At 34.1% G+C, this 20,031-nt stretch overlaps 2 long non-coding RNA genes across 2 annotated transcripts in view; one reads left to right on the forward strand and one right to left on the reverse strand.

The window, feature by feature from the left end:
• LOC113956832 overlaps window positions 1-20,031 on the forward strand; it is a 45,531-nt gene that overhangs the window by 6,445 nt on the left and 19,055 nt on the right. The gene's annotated exons all lie outside the window — the stretch shown is intronic.
• Window positions 1,718-18,542, reverse strand: LOC113956831. The gene is made up of 7 exons (XR_003530967.1): window positions 18,400-18,542; window positions 17,415-17,443; window positions 16,443-16,507; window positions 8,135-8,193; window positions 4,269-4,320; window positions 3,564-3,642; window positions 1,718-3,460 (listed from the first exon to the last, which is right to left on the reverse strand). It is a non-coding gene; the product is annotated as an uncharacterized LOC113956831 (long non-coding RNA).

Raw genomic sequence — 20,031 nt, forward strand, 5'->3', positions numbered from 1 at the left:
ATTTCACATAAAGGTAAGAGATATTTTTTTTCCTTTTTAGTCTGGAAACAAAGAGATTCTGGCATTTTATTGTTCTGAGAAGGAAAGAGTGCAAAAATATTAAAGTTTTATATTCGGACAGGTAGTAGACTATCATACAAATGTTTCAGCATGCTGCAAGAATTGTTGCATTAATTTCTGCAACATTATATTTGTCTTAATTTCCCTCATAATATCCTGAAAGCATAAGCATGGTTTATTAAGCTCCATCTGCCATTCTTGTCCTTATTATTTCAGAAAGATGGTCTCAGCACACTTTTCTGGATTGTCATGACATTGCACACTGAAATGTCAATTCCTGCCTGAAACCATAAAGAAAACCCAAATCTGTGGGCAGCTTGTGAGAGTTGACAATCTCACCATTTCATGTTTATGAAGGAGAGAGGTAATTTGTTGTTTTGGCTTTGTTTCATTTGTTTGTTTGTTTTTAATTGAAATGAAAATCCACATTGTGACTATTCTGTTCACACTAGCTTCATAACTGGGTTGTACAGTGCTGGATGGGTAGCATGGATCTTTCTTTTCAAGTACTTGCTGAGCATTGCAACAAGAAATACAACCAGCTTCATATGCATGTAGCTTCACATGTGTCAATAGATAAGGGAAATTAATTCAGATGCACATTTTGACAGAGATCTCAGCACAGCAGTATGTGCTAAACAGAGTGTCAAAAATGTAGCCAGCAGTGCCTGTACATGTTCATATCTACCCTGCCACAGCCAGTGGGTCAAATCAGTTACACATGAGGAACTTCTGGTTTATGTGACCAGATTTTATTCACATTTTCAGAGGAATCCTTCATCTCTGTGAGCTGCTCAGTGTTTTCATTCTCAATTTTGGTCATTAGGCTGGGTGACATAACTGATTTAAATTGCCACTAGAACACCACTGCAGTTAAGAGAGAATTTTTTTTCCTCATATAGAATATATTCAACCTTCAAATTTATTTCTCTATTTATTTGTGTCTTGGTTATCAAACCACTTGATAGAGGATCCATACAAGAAGAACTCTATGAAAAATATATAGATATTATTTGGTCTACAATTTGCATGCCTGATAAACAGAGTATGCTCAAATAATCTCCTTTACGTCTTTTCCTTTTTGAACCTGCTTTTCTGTCATAGCCAAAGTTTGGAACTACTAGTGGGTAGATACTTGAACACTTAGTGTACAATAGACATTCAGTATACACATCTGAGAGACAAAACTGAAACTCTTTTTCTATTTTAGCTAAAGATGGGATAACAATCAGAGCTGGTATTACTGGAGGGCAAAGTGTCAGGAAAGCAATCAGCAGATAAGCAGATAAAATGGTGATGGAATGGCATCACATAACAGATGAGGCTGTGAAGTAATGATCAAACAAGGCTAGAGAAAGATGGAATGGATGTGGAGAATACTTCTGTCACTGGCTCCCTCAAGCACCCCATGGTACTTGATATGAATCTGCTGAAGAAAAACAAATGGACTGTATCATAGGAAACATGATGCCACAAAAAAAGCTTTAGGAGCGCATTTTATGATATTGCAGAATGTATTGTCTCATTTGCCAAGATTATCTTCATTAGGTGAATGTAACATTGTTTGAACTATTTCTTGGTCTCAGAAGTTTGAGACTAACATGCATTACATGACCCAGATGATTAGTACAAAAAAAAATCTTAGAAAAGACAGTCTTACAATTATTAAATAAACTAAAAATAATTTTAAAAAGCTTGAATTAGTTTGAAAATTCACAATATTTTCTTAGTGAAGTATTTAATGAAACCAGATGATTTTGTGTTAACAAGAGATTGATAAATTATTTCTGCAGATTTGTTTTTAACCGTTTCCTACAGTCTGCAGTATTTAGTTATTTTGGTGTGAATTATATTTATCTTACAGGTATGCAAGTCTAGAATAATTCTAATGATTTTTTGTTGAGTGACTGCATACAGTGAAGAGGCCTTGCCTACTCTTTTCAAAATTAAGGCAAGTGGCTGAACTGTAATAAAATATTCTGGGGTTTTTTTCTTCACAGTTTTTGAATATACAATGGTTTATAACATAAGATCCCAGGTGAAACAATTCATAGGTTTTAGAAGTCAGATCTATGGTACAATTATTTTCTTAGATCATGTATTTATTTTAGTGTTTTGGCTGGATAGATTTTCTACAGTAGTAGTCTACATATGGAGAATTGTATTGGAGCATGTTTCTTTCGTTTTTTTTTAATAAATGCACAGTATTGTGATGAAGTGAGTACTGTATAATTCACATAAGTGCTTTAAAAAGATATAAACAAAGAAATAGTGTACTGTAGTTCCTGTATAATGGAACATCTAGTGCAAAAAAAAATTGCTTCAGATTTAAGTTGCAAAAGTTAGTAATCTGCTCCATAATTTATACAGCTCAGAGTCTTCAAAAACTATGTGTGTTTAATCACTAAGACTATGTATTCATCACTCTCAAGGTAACTCAAAATTAAGTTTTTTCAAGTCAGGGATTTATAAGAAAATACTTAAAATAATATTAAAGCAATGACATTACCACTTATATCCATTAGTTTAGGATTTAAAGCAATAATCCAGAATACGAAGAGATCTGCATACTCTGTGTAATGCATGTACTCAATACCATTATGTCCCATTCTGGGAATGGGAGCTCTGTTAAGAGCTAACTTGGAATAATTAACTGTAAAGAGATATAGTATCAGGTCTAACAGAGCAGTCACATAAAATCTGGTAGAGCCTGGGTCAGATCCCGTCTTCCAGTCCAGAAACAACACCTCTGAATTTGGAATCACAGGAACATAGAACCACAAGACCTTCCAGGTTGGAAGGTGAGCCTAAAGATCATCCAGTCCAACCTTTCATGGGAAAGACAGCCTCGATGAGATTATACAGCAATCCAATTGTGTCTTGGAAACTTTCAGTGACAGGGACTCTACCAAGTTCCTGGAGAGGTTGTCCCAGTGAATGATTATTTTAACTGTAAAAAAAATTATTTCATATATTGAGATGAATCCTTGATATATCTTGAGTATTATAATCAGAAGCTGATTCTTGTTCCAAATGGTTTCTGAGATAAGAACATGGGTCAGGGGGAGGAGAGTCAGTTTCAGATAAACTAAAATAAAACCATCAAAATGATGAAGGGTCTGGAGAGCAAGCTTTATGTCAGAACCATGGGTGAATGAAGTCTGATTGAATGAGTGTGTCCTGTCAAACCTTTCTTTAGAAACAAGTTCGCTTAGGATGATGTTACATTCTCCTAAAACATTGTTTTCTAAATAGTTAACACTCTCAGTGGGTACACAAAATACCCAATTTCCAGATCTTGTTCGAAGTAATGTTTCCTGATTGAAGATATCAGTAGGAAAGATTAATGATCCCCTGGCAGGTATTACATTTTTCTGGGAGCTGGCACTGTAACTTCAAACTGTCAGAAGAGAGCATTCAAGTGGAGACTTTAATACCTTGGCTAGAGATCCTGTCCAGCATTTATTAAGTGAACAAAAAGAGGAGAGACGCTTTCTTCTTACCTGAAAAGATAGTTCATGCCCTCCTACTTTTCCACTGGAAGGTATATCTCAAGTCAAATTTTGTTCTAGGGAGGAAAGCCTATAGTATATAAGAAAAAAATATTCAATATCTGACAAACAAACTTTATGAATTTAAACTAATGTAACAGTTTGTCACATTTTTACTTGAATTATTGCTGCGAATTGCTTATTAACTGATGGTTACTTTTAGTAGCATAAATACTTTATGTATTTATTAGAACAAAATGTGACATTTCCTGCTGTTTCTTCTTCAGCAATTACACAACAGCCTTTTGAAGGAGTGACTGTAGCTTGAAAGGGTAGGGTAGGGAAGGAGCTGCCTCAGGCTTGGTGTGTTTCCTCCATACTTGGCATGTGTCTTGCAGCTGTTTGTTGAAAAGGGGCCTGAGGAAGTTAGTTGGAGTAATCTGTGAAATACAAAATAGAGGTTTATCTTAAAATAAGTAGTGTTACTACTCACTAAACCTGGTTTTCCTCAGAAAAATGCTGGAAGGCAGTAACAACTTATTTCATTGCTAAAGATGCACTTGAAGTCTATTGTAAATATAGGAGAGTACAAATCAATGTATCTGATAATCTAGAAAAGCATCTTTGACGTTTAATTTGTCATTGGTAAGAGTAGGTATTATTTATATGCAGACAGGGTAAAGTGCTCTGTAATAAATATACTGAAAATATATTCACCTTCACAGCAGTTCACAGACATAGAGAAGTAATCTGTATGGTGTACCTGGAACTGACAAGAAGGGCGTTTTAAAACATGAAAACAGTCATGGTAACCTCATCCCTGTTATTGACTCTTCACTTTGATATGTGACTTAGCCAGAAGTCTTTTTTCCAGAAAAAAAAATAGCTCCTACCATAATATTTGGGATATCAGTTTTATTCAGCATGATTAGATAGCTTTCCAGACTTATTTAGGATCATGTGCCTCTTTTTTCCATTCAAAAAGATCTGCACTAAAATTTTTTAATGAAAACTTCCTGTATTAGATATTCTTTCCCTGACTGTGTAAATCGGAGCACACGTTCCTTTATTTGGGGTAATTTTTACTTAAAAAATAATACTCATGAACAGGTGACATTATAGACTAAATAATTTGTGCTGTGCTGGATGCCACACTGTTCTCTACTGAAGGTGGACTGAGGTAAGGAATCTTCGGGAATGTTCAGATTCGGAAGGCAACTTAACAATGTTCAATTTCAGACTTTCCTGTCTCAGAAATGAAAATACTGTTGCCTTGAACAGACTGTAGGCAGGAATATCTCTCTGTTTCCAGTACTTCTCTTGTTTTGATTTTTCTACTAGAAGAATCATCCGCTCTTCCCAGCATGAAGATATCATTTTGAGGCATGTGCCAAAGCCTCAGGAGTAAGGCTGGTCTTGAGGAAAGGAATGGATTTTCATCCCTCCTTGATCGCTCATCAAGGTCAATTTGCCACCAGTCTCAAGATCTACCACCACTCTTCGCTGTTGGACACCCTTTGAAGGATAACTGGAGATATCTGTATGGTTTTTGCTCTCATCCTCTAGGCTGTGAAATACTGTTCAAAATCTCACTAGATTTTGAAATGGAAGGTCTAAGTGCTTAGCTTCTTATGATAAAAAAATTTAACTAGCAGGTCAGTATTGCTTTCAATGGGCTGTGTGCAGCAGTGCCCTTAGAAGCAAGTCCTCAGCTTCTGTTGCCTGGGAAAGAAATACTTACATATTCAAAATAACAGGTATTCAAAACTTCAAATATTTATTATTTGGTTATGTCCACAGGAGTATTTTAAATAAGCTTCTGTTCTGTCGTTTCTGAATTTTATTGTAGAGAGTCGGTGCTTTCAGTGGAAAGTAAATAAAGACTGACAGCACTTCTAGCGTTCAGAAAAAAAAAAAAAAGCAAGCTGTTCAAGGATGTGTAAAAATGCAGATTGACATAAACTGAGTCAATATTACAGAAACCATTCATGCAAGGCAAACAATAATGTCATGATAAACAATAGAGTGAATATAGGGAAATGACTGTTTTATTGATAGTGAGTCACATCATTCTTTTTTAACTGCTTGAACATTAGTGTATATTTGATTAAACATTGGAATTTTGGACATAATTTCAAAACAAAACCACTTCCTGTAGAACAAGCAAAAAATTAAAAACAGAGAGTGTCATTTAGATTGAACAGTTTGAAGTATGACCAAGATAAATTGTCTTGATCCGTAGAGTAATAGAAATTGATTTGTAGCGTGCCAGAATGTCTGATGTTTTATTCTGCTTATCAGATAAGGAGGAAAGATACCTGGATTGAAGATGAGGGTAGGAGCTCAAATCACAAAATTTATAGCTGGTTGGACCTGAAGTATTTCTCTGGGCTTTCACCTTTTGCTCTATAAGTCTCTGCAGTCAGCAAAATGACTCTGTGCTTCTTGGCACTAAATTTCACTGTCAGTTTTATTACCAAGTGTCTTCCATTGTACCCCTTGTGGTGCTGTGCTCGTTTTCAGTGTCTTAGCAGAGCCTTCCACTTTCCACTTGTCCTTATTAAGGCTAATGCACTTATTTCACAGTTACCACTAAAAGATATGGAAGGTATGGAAAGACTTTCTAACTTAAGGATCACAGAAATTCTCTGTAAAAATCACTGTGCTCTTTTACCTTTTTTTCTAAAGATTCCGAAAACAGGTTTGAATAAGCCAGTTTTAAAATGTCTCAGAAGTCTGGGTTTTGTCCTGTTCAGAGAGCTATACTTCTCAGGATTCTGCAAGTAATAAGAATTTTTTTTTCTACTTTGTATTTTACATAGTTTGTTTCCACCATAGTTTGTATTTCATACCTTCCTTAATGGTGCTTGTAGAATCCATTAACCCTTCACAATTGGTGCAGCTTGGGCTGTCAAGTAACCTTTGTAATATCAATGTATTTTGTTACTTTGTAGTTCTCTCTTATTTTCCAAATGATTTCTATGTAGAACAGCACAGGTTGTTGATATTTTAATGATATCAATATCTGATTATATTCTGCTGCAAAACCTGACTGCTTTATTCCTACTATTTTGTATCTGTTAGGTTCTCTTTCAAAGCAATTCTTCTCTTCCATCGTGTCAGTTTATCTTCCTATAAATATTTTGTAAAGTTTTCTGTCTTTACTCCACCACTAACCTCATCTTCTGTGATGAAATAATTGAAATAGTTTCTTATTGGTGGGAGTTTTTATTTCCTACTGGTAGTTTAAGTTTATCTTAAACTCCTGATGAACGTCCAGGTTATAAAACACATTGCTGTCATGGAGTTTAGGTTTTTATGGTTAATCAAGTAAGATTCCTATGTTCGAAGTTAAACTATAATTAGGTAGTAAGAATGACTGTACGTGTCCAAGGACTTTGTGTGTTCTTATCACATGAAAACTCTTTAATCACAATTGACAGTTGATGAGACATTCACAGTCTTTCACCACTGATTTTGCATGAGAAAAAGCACTACAAGGCAATCACAGATGAAACCTCTATGCCTGGTTTGAAATTCCTTCCATCTGGATCTCGTCTTATATATAATCTCAAATGTACTTCAAACAATTTAAATCCTGCCCTGTATCAGATCACATCTCTTTTTTAAAAAATTAGGGGAAATGTGGAAGGGCATGGAGAATATTTTTGTTCATAGCTTGAAGATAAGAAAACTTATGTTTTCTTATAATTGCTCTGTCCAATATCAGTGACTGGATCTATGGGAATTCAGGCTTCTATCTCTCAGAGACCAGTTTTAGCTATTATAAAAATACTGCTTATGTCATTTAGCACAAAGATGCCAGATTTATATACCATCACACATTTCAAAAGTGTAATGAGGGCAGAATTGTTTCTCTCACTGGTAAAATATTAATATTGAAAACTGAGGTTACTCAGGAAATCATAAAAAGACAGTTCTCTTGGAAAGCTATCTCAGACACATTCCACATCCCCTCTCTCTTACTGATTACATTAGTAACACATCATTCAATGCATTAAGCATTGCATTTAACAAACAGCAATGAAAATATTACTTCCTATATAGAACCGCAGAGGCAGTGGTGTAAGAAAAACATTGTCAGAAAACTTCCTGAATTTTCTGCCCTCTGCCTGTATAAAAAGTGTATAAAAAACCAAGGTGTGTTTTGTTTTTTGCATCCCCAACTAAATTCTTCTCTTGTGTTGATGAGAGAGTAAAAGAAACTAAATGCTGAAAAAATCTCAGGCTACATCAATCAGTTGTTTTTTTTTTCTGGAGGAAATGTATGTAATATGTGTGATGGAAAAGATGGTTTATCTTTTTTTCCTCCTAATGCTTCCAAACTCATATCTAGAGACCTGACATCCTGTCATCCTGCCTGACAATGCAGGAAGCTCCTAAAAAGATTTAGTAACCAGAGAGGGAGCTCCTCATGCCTGATTGCTATGGGTGGAAAAGACCTTTAAGTACATCTCAGCCTAGGACTGTGTCAGGTCCTTTTGCTAGAGTCCCTAGTTTGACATTCATTGTATTTTTGTTATTGACTGAAGTAATTTACTGCAGTTTTATGGTATACTGACTTTCCAATGGTTGTCCAGCATGCCAATTATGCACATAACAGGAATCTGTCTTTATGGGCCTTATGAAAAATAAAGGAGGAACTCAGGCACATACACTCTTCATGTTTAGATTAGGTAGAGGAAGTCATGGGATCGACACATAAATATCAAACCTGCTCTGAGTGGCCCAAACCATATTTTCAGTGCTGCACTGAGAATTCCTGCTGAAAACATGTTTTCCTTTATTCCCTACCTCAACCACAAACCCCATATTTATGTCTGTGTAGTCTAAGTACTATGAAAAGACAAAACTGCAGGAGAAACACCTGTGTATAAAAAGCATATAATTCTTAGCTGTGAAAGGTAGCAGGTGCAATTGTGTGTTTGTGTGTAGGGTTCTGGAGTGACTGGTTCCCACTGTCCCAAGCAAAAAGCTATCCTAGGACTGACAGATGTGACATAATCTGCACTGTGTTTTTTCTTCCTCATTTTATTTTGCAGTAACTTTAATAGTAGTATATTTTTTGTATACATCTATGCTTCAGACAGCTTTGCTACCAATGTAAATGCCATTTTTTTTTTCCATTAAGGTCATTATACCGCAGAGTTTCTTAAGGTATGGAGTTGTATTAAGTATGTAGGAATACCTTCATCGGATATTACATTGCATGAAAGTATACGAGAATGTCTCTGATTTCATGAAGTTTCTGGTTATTGGGCCAAATAATGATTATGCAATTTGTGTTTTGACAAGAATCACTGTCAGAGAAAAAAAATGAGGTAAGAGTACTTACTTGCCAGCAGATAAAGGCAGAATAAAATCAGCCTGTCAGATTTCATAGTTACCTCACACGAATTTCTTAATTTTTCCCTGTACTTCACCCAGCCTAAGTGAACCCTTGTATTCTCCCCCGATCACCAGCCTCTCCCACTGCTTGCACCCATACTGGACCAGAAGTAACAGTAGAGGACCAACTTCCCTCATTTCCTTCCAGTAACACTTCAAACACTATCATGTTCCTGCATGTTTATATTCATGAACTGCAGTTCAATGATTTTCAAAATGGTATTTTTAGTTATTCCAAAATCAATAAACCCTCTAAGCTATTATAGAAGAAAAGAGTTGCTTGAATATTTGCTGGGCAAGGATGGTAACAGCTATTCATACTACTTTTCAGCAGTTTAGGAGCACCAAAATATGAAGTTTATTAGAAATATGTGGAGTTTTTATCCTCCAGGTAGAAGATGCATTTTATAGTCCTTGTTTGAAACTTTACCTGCTGTTATCCTTTTACTATCTTGTTGTGATGACAGATATTTCTAGTAACCATTTCAATTCAAGTATTATAATGCTAAAGCTTCAGCTAATAACTCTTAAGGGTAACAGAATCCCCCTCGTAGGTTGAAACATGGCCAGGCTTCACGAACGAAGATTTGGGGCCAAACAAGGATCTGTCTAAACCAATACTACATTTCACTAAAATGCATTTAGGCATTTTTTGATATTCTGCCCAGCCTGCAGAATAACACAGCTCAAGAATAGGTGTTGTCTTGTGTATTTTTCTTCATATGAAAGGAACTAGCAAAATATGAAATTAATGTTTAAAGGTAATTGTTTTTATGAAGCTTTACTTTTTTCTAATATTTACTCTAGAAAGAAATATGTGAAAAATCATTCCTACCTATCAAAATCAAAATTGTTAAAACCTAGACTTTGTGCAGATCTTAAAGTTGTAAGCCATCTAAGCAGTTTTTTTTCTAAATATATGAGTGATTACTCTTGTCTTTCTGCGTTATTAGGATATTGTTGAAACATGATGAAATTACTGATTTTATTCTCTCTATATTGCTACATATGAAGTTTTATAATGGCTATGTTATGTTCTAACAAAGATCATTTTTCCCTTTTTAAAAGTGGATTAGGAGAAAATAATTCTAATTTTTGTTTAGCTCTGTTACCTGCAACTAATATGAAATAACTTTAATCCATCTCTGTTTCAGGCATTAATTTTGTGACCAGTGATTCACAACAAGCTTTGTTCTCTTGAAAATTGCATTAAAAACTGTGATTATGATCTCACAAAAAAATCAAAAAATGACTAATGCTTGAGTTATTTCTAAGAGGAAAAACCCAAGTTTGTGTTTCTAAAGAAAAAGTGAGTTGGGAAAATAGGAATAGAAGAGAATGGTAAAATGAAACTCCTGGGCTTCACAAATCTGTTTCTGTGTGTCACTACTTTATTTGAAGTATATCAGGGAGAAGACCTTTGGCAAGTAACTTGTCCTCACACTTCTTTATGAGAAGAAATATTGATACTGAACTAAATACTGAACTAAATGCCTATGATTATTATCTGTAACAGTCTCTTTCCAGTAAATTTAGATATCTACCAAAAATATTGTATGAAATAAAAGTAAATGTCCAAAAGTTAAATATGCTTCATTATCATAAGAGCAACTTATAAAGTAAACATAAAAGTTATATACTATCAAACTGCAATGCCCACAAATATTACATCCATATTTGTGGGAAAAGAGAGTATTTTCTGTTCACTGACTGAGAAAGGAGATATTTACAAAGACTTTTAATTTGTTGCTTTTCCATCTGCAGAGTGATTGTAGTGTGGAAATGGATTTTCTGTTATATTGAACATAAAGAAATAGTTCAGAGGGGTTTTTCGATTAAGAATAAATTGCTTTTGTTGTTTATTAATTTAGAAATGTTTATAAACTAATGGCCTTATTAGACTCAGAAAAAACTCATTGTGTTGACAAAATATTTAAATGACTTAAGACAAACTTGCAATTTTGTCACCACTGCAAATAACAGAAATGTACTAAAATAATTTCCATTCTTTATATCAGAAATATCAGTTAATATAGTCAGATATGCTGTAATTAACTGCCAGTGAACATGAATAGTCTTTTAATATAGGCAGATGTAAAACGACTATTCCAAATAACACATTCCTTTTTATTTTTCTAAGCTGGAGGTAATTGGTTCATTTTTTGGTTGTTGCATGCATTCTTAAAAGTCCAGAGGAAAACAAAACTACTCATATCTGCTGATATGTCCCCTTTTTTATATGCTTATTTTTATATTTTAGACATTGAAAAAAATTTAAGTCATCTCATGTTTTCCTCCTGAATATGTATAATTCTTGCACGTATTACATTTCACTTCTCCCAAAAGATTTTGTAAAACATAAAAATAAAGACAAAAAAAAAGTACCAAAAAAAACAACCAACCAAAGTTCAAGTTTTGGGAAGAAGGGACTGGAAAAATTGTAAACATCCTTCTAATCTAATTCTTTATAGAAGTATCCAATAATGAATATATTTGAAAAAAAAAAAAAACCAAAACAAAAAAAGGATTGGTTTCACCATAGACTTATGTTGTGGCATATATACAGAGAGAGATATAGATATATCTCAGTATATAATATCTATCGGATAGTCAAGAAAGTCAAGAAAGACCTTAGCAAACCATGTCTTAGTAACTGGATTTATATAAAAATAGAAGAAAATGTTCCTCTGTTTTGGGATTTTTTTGACTTTGTGCAATTCTTTTTCACTCCCATTTTCAGTGGTTAGTTAATTTTTATAAAAGTTTTAAAACTCAACAAATTGCCATTTTTTAAAATAATCATGAATGCTACCCACTACTATATCAAAGCACTGCAGTTGCATTAATAGATAGCAAAAATAGAAAGCAAAAACCACGTGTCAAGAATAACATTCCTAAGTATTCAGAAGGAATAATTCTACGAAGTATGACATTCTCTGAAAAATCTAACGTTATTGTCCTTTGGTTATCTCATACAGCTCAGTCTGATGCAAGACCCCTGAATTAGGACCAGGTTTGGAACTAAAGAGACCTTGTGTCATTATGACACACACGGCCTCTCAACTCATCGCTGAGCGCATCAATATTGACTTCAGCACCTGCACACTTCTTATTTGTACTGTGTAGTCCTACCAGATCACCTCTATTGTATTTGGTCATGTCACTGGGATCTGACAGCCTCCTAATCTCTGGGGAAACTGCCCACTCCTAGTTATTCAATTATATTAACTCAAGAATAAAATTATAAGTAACTAATTCACAAATATAAGATAAATTTTCATAGCTGTATACTGGATCAGAAGAAATTTAAGGGAAGGACAAGAAAAGCCTTATGGTCCCACAGTGTAATTGCTCATTAGTACCCAGCAGCAAAACAGTAAGTCCCAAAGAAGTATCTCCATTCCTCAGTTAGGTATAACCAGACTTATTTTTGCATGACCATTTTCCTCCTGTTCATTGCCACTGGTAAATTTGTTTCTTTTTTTTGTGTGTGTGTGAGAAATAACTTGGTTACCTAGTCTATATTTTGCTCTGGCCTGGTTGGATCTAGGTGGAGTTCAGGGACAGGCAAGGGAGAAAAGTTTCAGGGATTCAAAAATGTGTTTGTTCTGTTATGGTTGTATAAAGGGGCATCAACATGTCATCATAATGAAAGTTCTGTGGCACTTTTCTGTTGCACTTAAAATGCAGCTAAACTAAAATATGTTCTGTAGATAAACAAAAACAGTTTCATGATATATCTAATAATTAATAGACTTAGTTATAAAGCCTAATACATAAAGGAGCAGTATATGGATAAAGAAGCAGAGAGGTTGAACAATAGCAGAATTGCTTTTTTTCGTTTCGCTACAAGGACTTCACAAGGCTGATGCAGTTTGCTGCACTTTAGCAGAGCTGAAGCCCTTCAAACACAGACCTTGTTATGTGCTTCCCTGATCCCATTCTGCTACCTGCCTTACCTGAGGGGAAGGTTTTCTCCTACCTTCTCAAAGGGCTCCTATTGCTCCTAAAACTTCATACCTCTAAGCTGTTTATGTGAAGAGGCTTCTAATAGGCAGCCTGTTACTAAGTAATGCCACAGGTACAATGGAGCAGCAACTGTTTCTGCTTCTTTAAATTTAACAAAACTTTTGAGATTGATTGCACTTTGATATTGTTGACTGTGTTCTTCTTCTAGCCTGTTTTATTTAGTAGACTTTTAATAAAAATAATTATAGACATTATTCAGCTTAGTAATGTAATCTGTCATGCAGCTTTGCATTGATTGCAAAAGTATACAGTTTAGCCAGCTGTATAATCAAGATCTAGCATCAAGTGAAATGTGTACCAAAGATATAGATCAAAAACAGATGTGAGGAGGAAAACAATGAGGTAATAGCAAGGTAAAGTCACACTCTATTTTGTGAAAATAGAAATTTTGTCTATGTAAGAAACTGAAAGAATGGAGCTAGAAGAACTGTAGAGTAAAATGGTTGGGAACACAGGCAGGGAGGTAAGAAAGGAGAAACTAAGTGTCTAGGCATAGAAACCAAGGGGTGCAATAGACAAGAATAAAAGAAAAACAACACTATTCTATTTAATTACAGAGTTATGCTTAAAACAATGATTAATCTCTCATGACCTTGCAAATAGACTAGAGAGCCCTATGTTAATTTAATACTGCACACAGCCACTCCCTTTCTTTCCTTATGCTCACATGCAGCCAAAGTGGGGTAGATGCAGCAGTGAGGGGCAGGCTCAAATTCTCTGATTGTTCATGGTGAACAGTGTACAAAAGGACAACAGCAGTTGTGACACACAAAAGAGGTAACCTAGACATAGAACAATGCAGTTGTGACACACAAAAGAGGTAACCTAGACACAGAACAATGCATTATCTTCCTTTAGGCAACTTTCAGGTGTCTATGTTACATTTGAAGTTCACCAATCAACTCAGTTTAGGACTTTACTGTGTAGTGTCTGTTCTGCGAATTGCAGCTCTTAGGTCCTACAGATGCCTATGCAGTCACTAACGTACAGGAAGGAATCTTTTATATTTTCCTAGTCATTGTATTCCAGTAAAAGAAAGTGATCTGTGTTCACTGTAAGAGCAAAGCAGATACAACTGTTATAATTTCTACATTATTCCTTCCCTTTCAGTCTTTTAATTGTTCATACGGTAGTTGGGGAGAGGGAAGGAAATGCAGTAGTTCTCTGTTGTTCTGTGATTTCTGCTCCATGGCACCAAATCAATTGTCTTCTAATCAGACAACTGTTATATATTTTATTACAATACTATGATGGTATAGTGCTTTCTGGGGTGGAATCAAGACCACAGTTTCTTCTCCTTAAAGATATTAGTCAGCTTTGAGGAAGAAGCAGAGAAAAACATAATTATCTTGTTAAAATTCTGCAACAGGAATTAAAAGACAAATGACTATCAGAGTATTAATAAGCTCTGAGTTACTCTATCTGTAGGTTACATGTACTGTAACTAATCCCAGCATGGTGTTTGTAATTTCAGGATAAAAACATAACTCACCCTTGGGTTTGTCTGTTTTCAAACTGTTTCATTTTTACTATTAAATACAGTGTGTGCACTTTAGGTAGACAATTAATTTTTAAAAAACTTTATCTTGGAGTAAAAAAATGTATTCTGTACTTCTTCTGCCTGCAATATTTCTTCTGAAAATGCCATTGCAATTTAAAATATTTTTAAAATAATTATAATTCTTGGTTGTGGAGCTTGTAAAACAAATGAGATTCCTAGACTAAACTTTTCAGTAGTGCTTGATAAATTTGATTTTAAATGTGGTTCATTTATAAATCTCTGTTCAGTTTGAATTGTTTATTATGATGAGATGAACATTTTTATTCATATACCGAAGAAATAAAAGCTGGGTTAATATGCCAATTACTAATATTTACAGAAAATATTGAAAATATGCTGATAACGTAGAATTTTAACATGACTGTTAAAACATATGTCTGGGAAATAAGAGAAAGGTCTGTTGAACTAAGAAATTAAGTTATTGTAATAATAAGAATCTGACAAATGCAAAGAAACTGTACCTAAACTATTTACCTCCATCTCATTGAACAGTTCTTCCGAGTGTCAGTACAACGCAAATTGCAGCATGCAGTCATTTTCAGTCTGGCGGTTTTACAACAATTAGCAAGCATTGGTTTGTCTGCAATGTTGTTATATTTATTGAAACTCAGTTCCAGCTGGGGTCTGAGTGGGCAGTTTCTCCCACTCAGGTGAGGTGTTGGGGTTTTTTGTTGGTAGTCCTTAATAAATTCCAACAGAAAGAACATAAACATTGGTCTCTAGCATAATTTTGAACTAGCCTGATTAATACAAGATTGATGTTCTTATAATAATTTCCACACTGGAGATATTAATTTTTTATTTAAGCATTTATTTCAAACTCCTACTATCACCTGGGGAAGAGGGAGAGTGAATATAACCAGATTTTCTAGTCTTTTATTTGTTTCTAAATCTTCCATTAGACAAATTTTCTTTAATAAATACCAGATCTTATTGCTCAAGAAAATTTGGATGAAAATCTAACATATTTTAAAACTCTAAATTGATAAAGAATTATGAATATGACCTCATTTTGCTTTTTCCTGATAATATTAGTAATTAAACTTTTCCTATAATTACTCTTCTTCACCATTAAGCGTGAAACAGAATTCCCTGTGAATCCTTACAAACTTTAGAACTTGTTTTTGATCAGAAATTACTAACAAAAGTTTATTCAGAAAATTAAATTTATTGTTCCAAACAAAGAAGCAAGCAAACTGATTTAATATCAAATAACTCTTATCATCCTGATTATTTTTTTTTTAGAAAATAAAAGGTGCATAACTTTCAACAAAAAATATAACTGGGGGAATATGCAACTCTCAGTGCACAATTCATTAAAAGGAAAAAAGAAGAATTTAGAACAATTTGTTTATTGCAATAAAGGTGTGTGGTGAAAGACAATGTAAGCTGAATTATTGATAGTAATATGACTGAATTCCTCTTTATGTGGTTTATATTTACATCTTAGCCTGCTTTGACCTTGGCTTGCATATATCACAGTTGAATTTAATTGATATGTGTCAATAAGTTTATTAAATATAAGATCAATTACTGTCTTATATTTTAAAATTTTCATGTAACTGTCAGCATCATTTGTAAGTGATTTATTATTCCTCCTTTCCCCTCAAAGTAATGTAGGGTTAATAATCAGTAAGTTAAGGTTAATATCTGTGAGTCTTATAATGTACGATTAATGATATGAAGTTGATATTTTGAACAATGTCCTCTCAGATCATGAGAGAAGCAGATACTTGTGAATTCAAGATCCTTGCTATTTATTAGAACAGACTGTGACATTACAAGATGGGTGCCTACTAAATGTGTTTCAGGGAGGAGAATAATCTCTGCTCAGTCCACAGGGGCAAATACCAAAGAGTCATCAGAACAGGTGCTGGGGAAACATTACTCACCTAGGAGGAGTTCTTCAACTAAATCCCAGTCAAATTCCTGAACAACTTCCTCAAGATATCATTCTCTGGTGGACAAAATTATTAGGACAGTAATAAAAAGCGATCACACAGCTAGAAAACCACGTCAATGGTTATTAAGTTCTATTCTAAAAAAATACAGGGTAAAAACAGGCACCTATTCATCACAAAGTGCTGGATGAAAATGTTAGTTCATGAAGACGTTCTTTTTCTTACGGAGTCACACACAGAACCCAAAACCTTGCTGAATTGAAAAGAAAGCCCAAGCCACGTTACAATTATATAAGAAAAGATTCAGGACAACAGCTCAAGATTTGAAGGACTGGGAACAAGTGATCATGCTTTTATGTCAAGCTGAATAGTACCATCACAAAAGAAAAACTTCAATAGGAATTTGCAAAGAGAAAGAACATAACAAAAACTAAAAGCAAAAGTACAATGACAAGTTGACCAGAGGAACAAATTTACAGAAAAGGAAGATAATGAAACAGAAATGACAACTGGAGAAGAATGGGCAGTGAAAAACTCATTTTCTGTCCTCTTGAAAAGATGAGAGTTCCAGTTTGTGAACTATTCTGTTGTACACTAGTAAAAATAAATAGTGCTGTTTAGTCATGAAAAGTGGAATTGAACCTGTTACTTCCCTTCAAACTTTATCAAGAAAAATAAATACTGTGAGGAAAAATTTTATTTAGAGTATACAAAAACTGGGAAAATAGCAGCTTGAGCTATATAATGAAAATAATTCTTTAAAAAATGAGCTACCTATCTCCCTTAATCACAATGTACAAATTTGGTTAAAATTCATCTCTATGGGTAGCTCAGTGTTTCCTTTTTGAGGTCTATGAAATATACTGAGGAATGTGTGACAATCCAGTAACATACTCTAAAAGAATATACGAGGATTAAACTAAAGTTATAGAGGAAGACACATGATTTTTGGTAGCAATTTACCTCTTGGTAGTCCAGAAATTCAAGCGTTCCTGTTAAAAAAAAAAGTACAGCATACTTTCACGTATTGTACTTTGTGAGTTACCTAATAGGGAAAGAGTTATCATAACTAGTTTTTCCCTGACATTATCCACTGGATTGACTTTTTTCAAACAGATCCTGATATTAGTTGGATATAAGATAGTAAGATCTTGATATAAGCAAGAAATCCCAATATTAGCTAAAATAAGAAAAGGCACTATTAAACATCATGACTAGTTTTGAGAAATTTTAATGCTCCCACATTAAATTCAGAATTTAAAAAGGTAAGTCATTACACAATTTTATGTTTTTAGGCTGTGCAATACTACCTTTTAGGTTTTGGAGTTGTTTCATTCCCAAACAGCATGTAGACCCAGACAAAAAAGTAAATATAAGTAATTGAACATATTGACAGCTATAAAATGGTAATTATATCTCACTAGAGCATGGTTGTTTGGTAGCTGCAGAACACAAAACATAAACCTGATAGTCAAAGAAACACTTTTGCTGTTTGGTGTTCTTGCCTGCCTTTCATGTTGTTCCATTTTCTGTCCTGTTGCTTGAGCATAATTTCTTATCAATTTCCATAAACAAATAGGGTTTTAAAAGCCACTTCAAAGTTATCTAATAATTTAATTTGTAATTGCAAGGTCTTTGCTTCAGTGGATTTATTGCATCAATCAACACTGAAGCAATTACTTAATTTGCAGTTATACATTAGATTACATAATATTTACAAAATTAACATGCATAAACAAAAAATTATAACTTCATGAGAAACACTGTAATTCTGACAATGATAAGGAGTGCAAATATTTCCTCTTGAAAAATGCCAAGTACATGGCAGTAAAATGCTTATAGGCCTGGAGGTGCAATGGTTGTCTGAATCTAACTTATTTACCATCAGTGTGATCAATACTTAAACTGAATTAAATTACATAACACTGTGTTAATGAATGACCTTTACCCTGTCTGTCTTGTCATCCAGCAGTTAATGATAAGTTGAAATACATACTCTGAATAAAAAGAAATTAAATTGAATAGTAAGAGCTATAGGCTCTTACTCCAAGCTTGCCTGATAGTTATGGACTTCATAGCTAAGGGCTATGAAGCATGCTTCAAATTGGTCTTCACTCTGCTGGTGCAGAGTGGTTTTTGAGTTTACTGCAGAGGATTTCATTACCCAGCAAATGATTCACCTTAAGGGTGAATATTCAGAACAGCTTCATTTCTGTTTTTCTATACCTGCAATTTAGATAGAAGGTGTTAATTAGAAATACAGTTTTACTTTACTGTAATCATATCCAGCTTTTTTTCATTACTTCTATTAGTTACAAAACATAGACTGTTGCTCAGGGCCATTGCAGACAGCAGAAAAAGTTGTATCATTTCTTGTCTGAAGAGTATGTAGTCTTTTTATCTACCCAGTTGATGTCTTTCTGGTAACAGGAGATAAGTACTGGAAACTTTTGAATTGTTGAGAATTTAGTCAGAAAATTATATTTGGTCAATATATAATTTTCACAAAAATCAAACCATAATTAAGTAGCAGTAACATTATGGCATTCCATTTATGAAAAATCACTGAAAATAATCTTCAATTATAAATTCATTTACTTACATGAGTTCTGTAGAAGTTTTCTCAGTTTGTCTAAGAGGAATTACAATATAAGATAAAGGCCAGAACATAAGATTGGACTTGTGGAGTCTGGAACTGAATTTGTAGTTTGCTAGAAGCAAGTCACATATAGCAAGAAAGATCAGTGCTCTTTTAAAAATTGTTTTCTATTATTCAGGATAAGGATACAGATTTTCTACTGGCTTTGACAGAATGAATAACATCCACTGTAGACAGACACAGCAAGATGTATTTTGGCTGATATTATTTTACCAAAGTGTGAAGTGTCCTCCTTTAAAGCAAATCAAAACTCTGAAGTAAAATGAGACTCCCACTTCAGCAGTGACTGAAATGTTCTGTACTAACAGTGGAATCATCATCATAATAAAAAGCATAGTTCATTTTGTCTTGCAGAATTGACTTTCTCAACTATCTTTTTGTGTCTTTTACCTTGGAAAATCAGGTCTTTTTTACACACACTGACTTATTTTTCCTTTTGCTCTAAAATGTATTTTTGAAAGACAACCCAAAATTTGTTCTGAATGCAAACAAATGTCAGATGTCTAAACTATCCCAGTTTTATGTAATGTCTTCCACAAACTTATGTAGCATTCATCAAGAACATGCTTTAAGTTCACAAGGAATTGATCTTCTAAATAATCTTTTGAATTAAACTGAAATCCTCGTTTTATATAATGGGAAAATAGGTCCAAATAGTCACATTACTTGTATGGCTGCCAATCAGTGCAAAGAAATGGCATCTTCTGATTCTCTGCTTTACTATCGTAATTTTACCATCCTTCCATTTTAGAATAACTATAAAAATACCTCATACATTTCTTGTAGTGGTTTGAACCTTGTTTTCCCCCAGAGGCTGAAAAGTGGTAACCCCCAGGGGTGGAAACCCCTGGAAGTTTTGGAGTTCTGTCCAATGAGCGCTCCTGCAGAAATGTAAACATATCACAAGCACCGGAAGAGAAG

The sequence above is a fragment of the Corapipo altera genome, unplaced genomic scaffold, assembly GCF_003945725.1.
Source record: "Corapipo altera isolate COAL_440 unplaced genomic scaffold, ASM394572v1 73, whole genome shotgun sequence".
Classification (NCBI taxonomy): Eukaryota; Metazoa; Chordata; class Aves; order Passeriformes; family Pipridae; genus Corapipo; species Corapipo altera.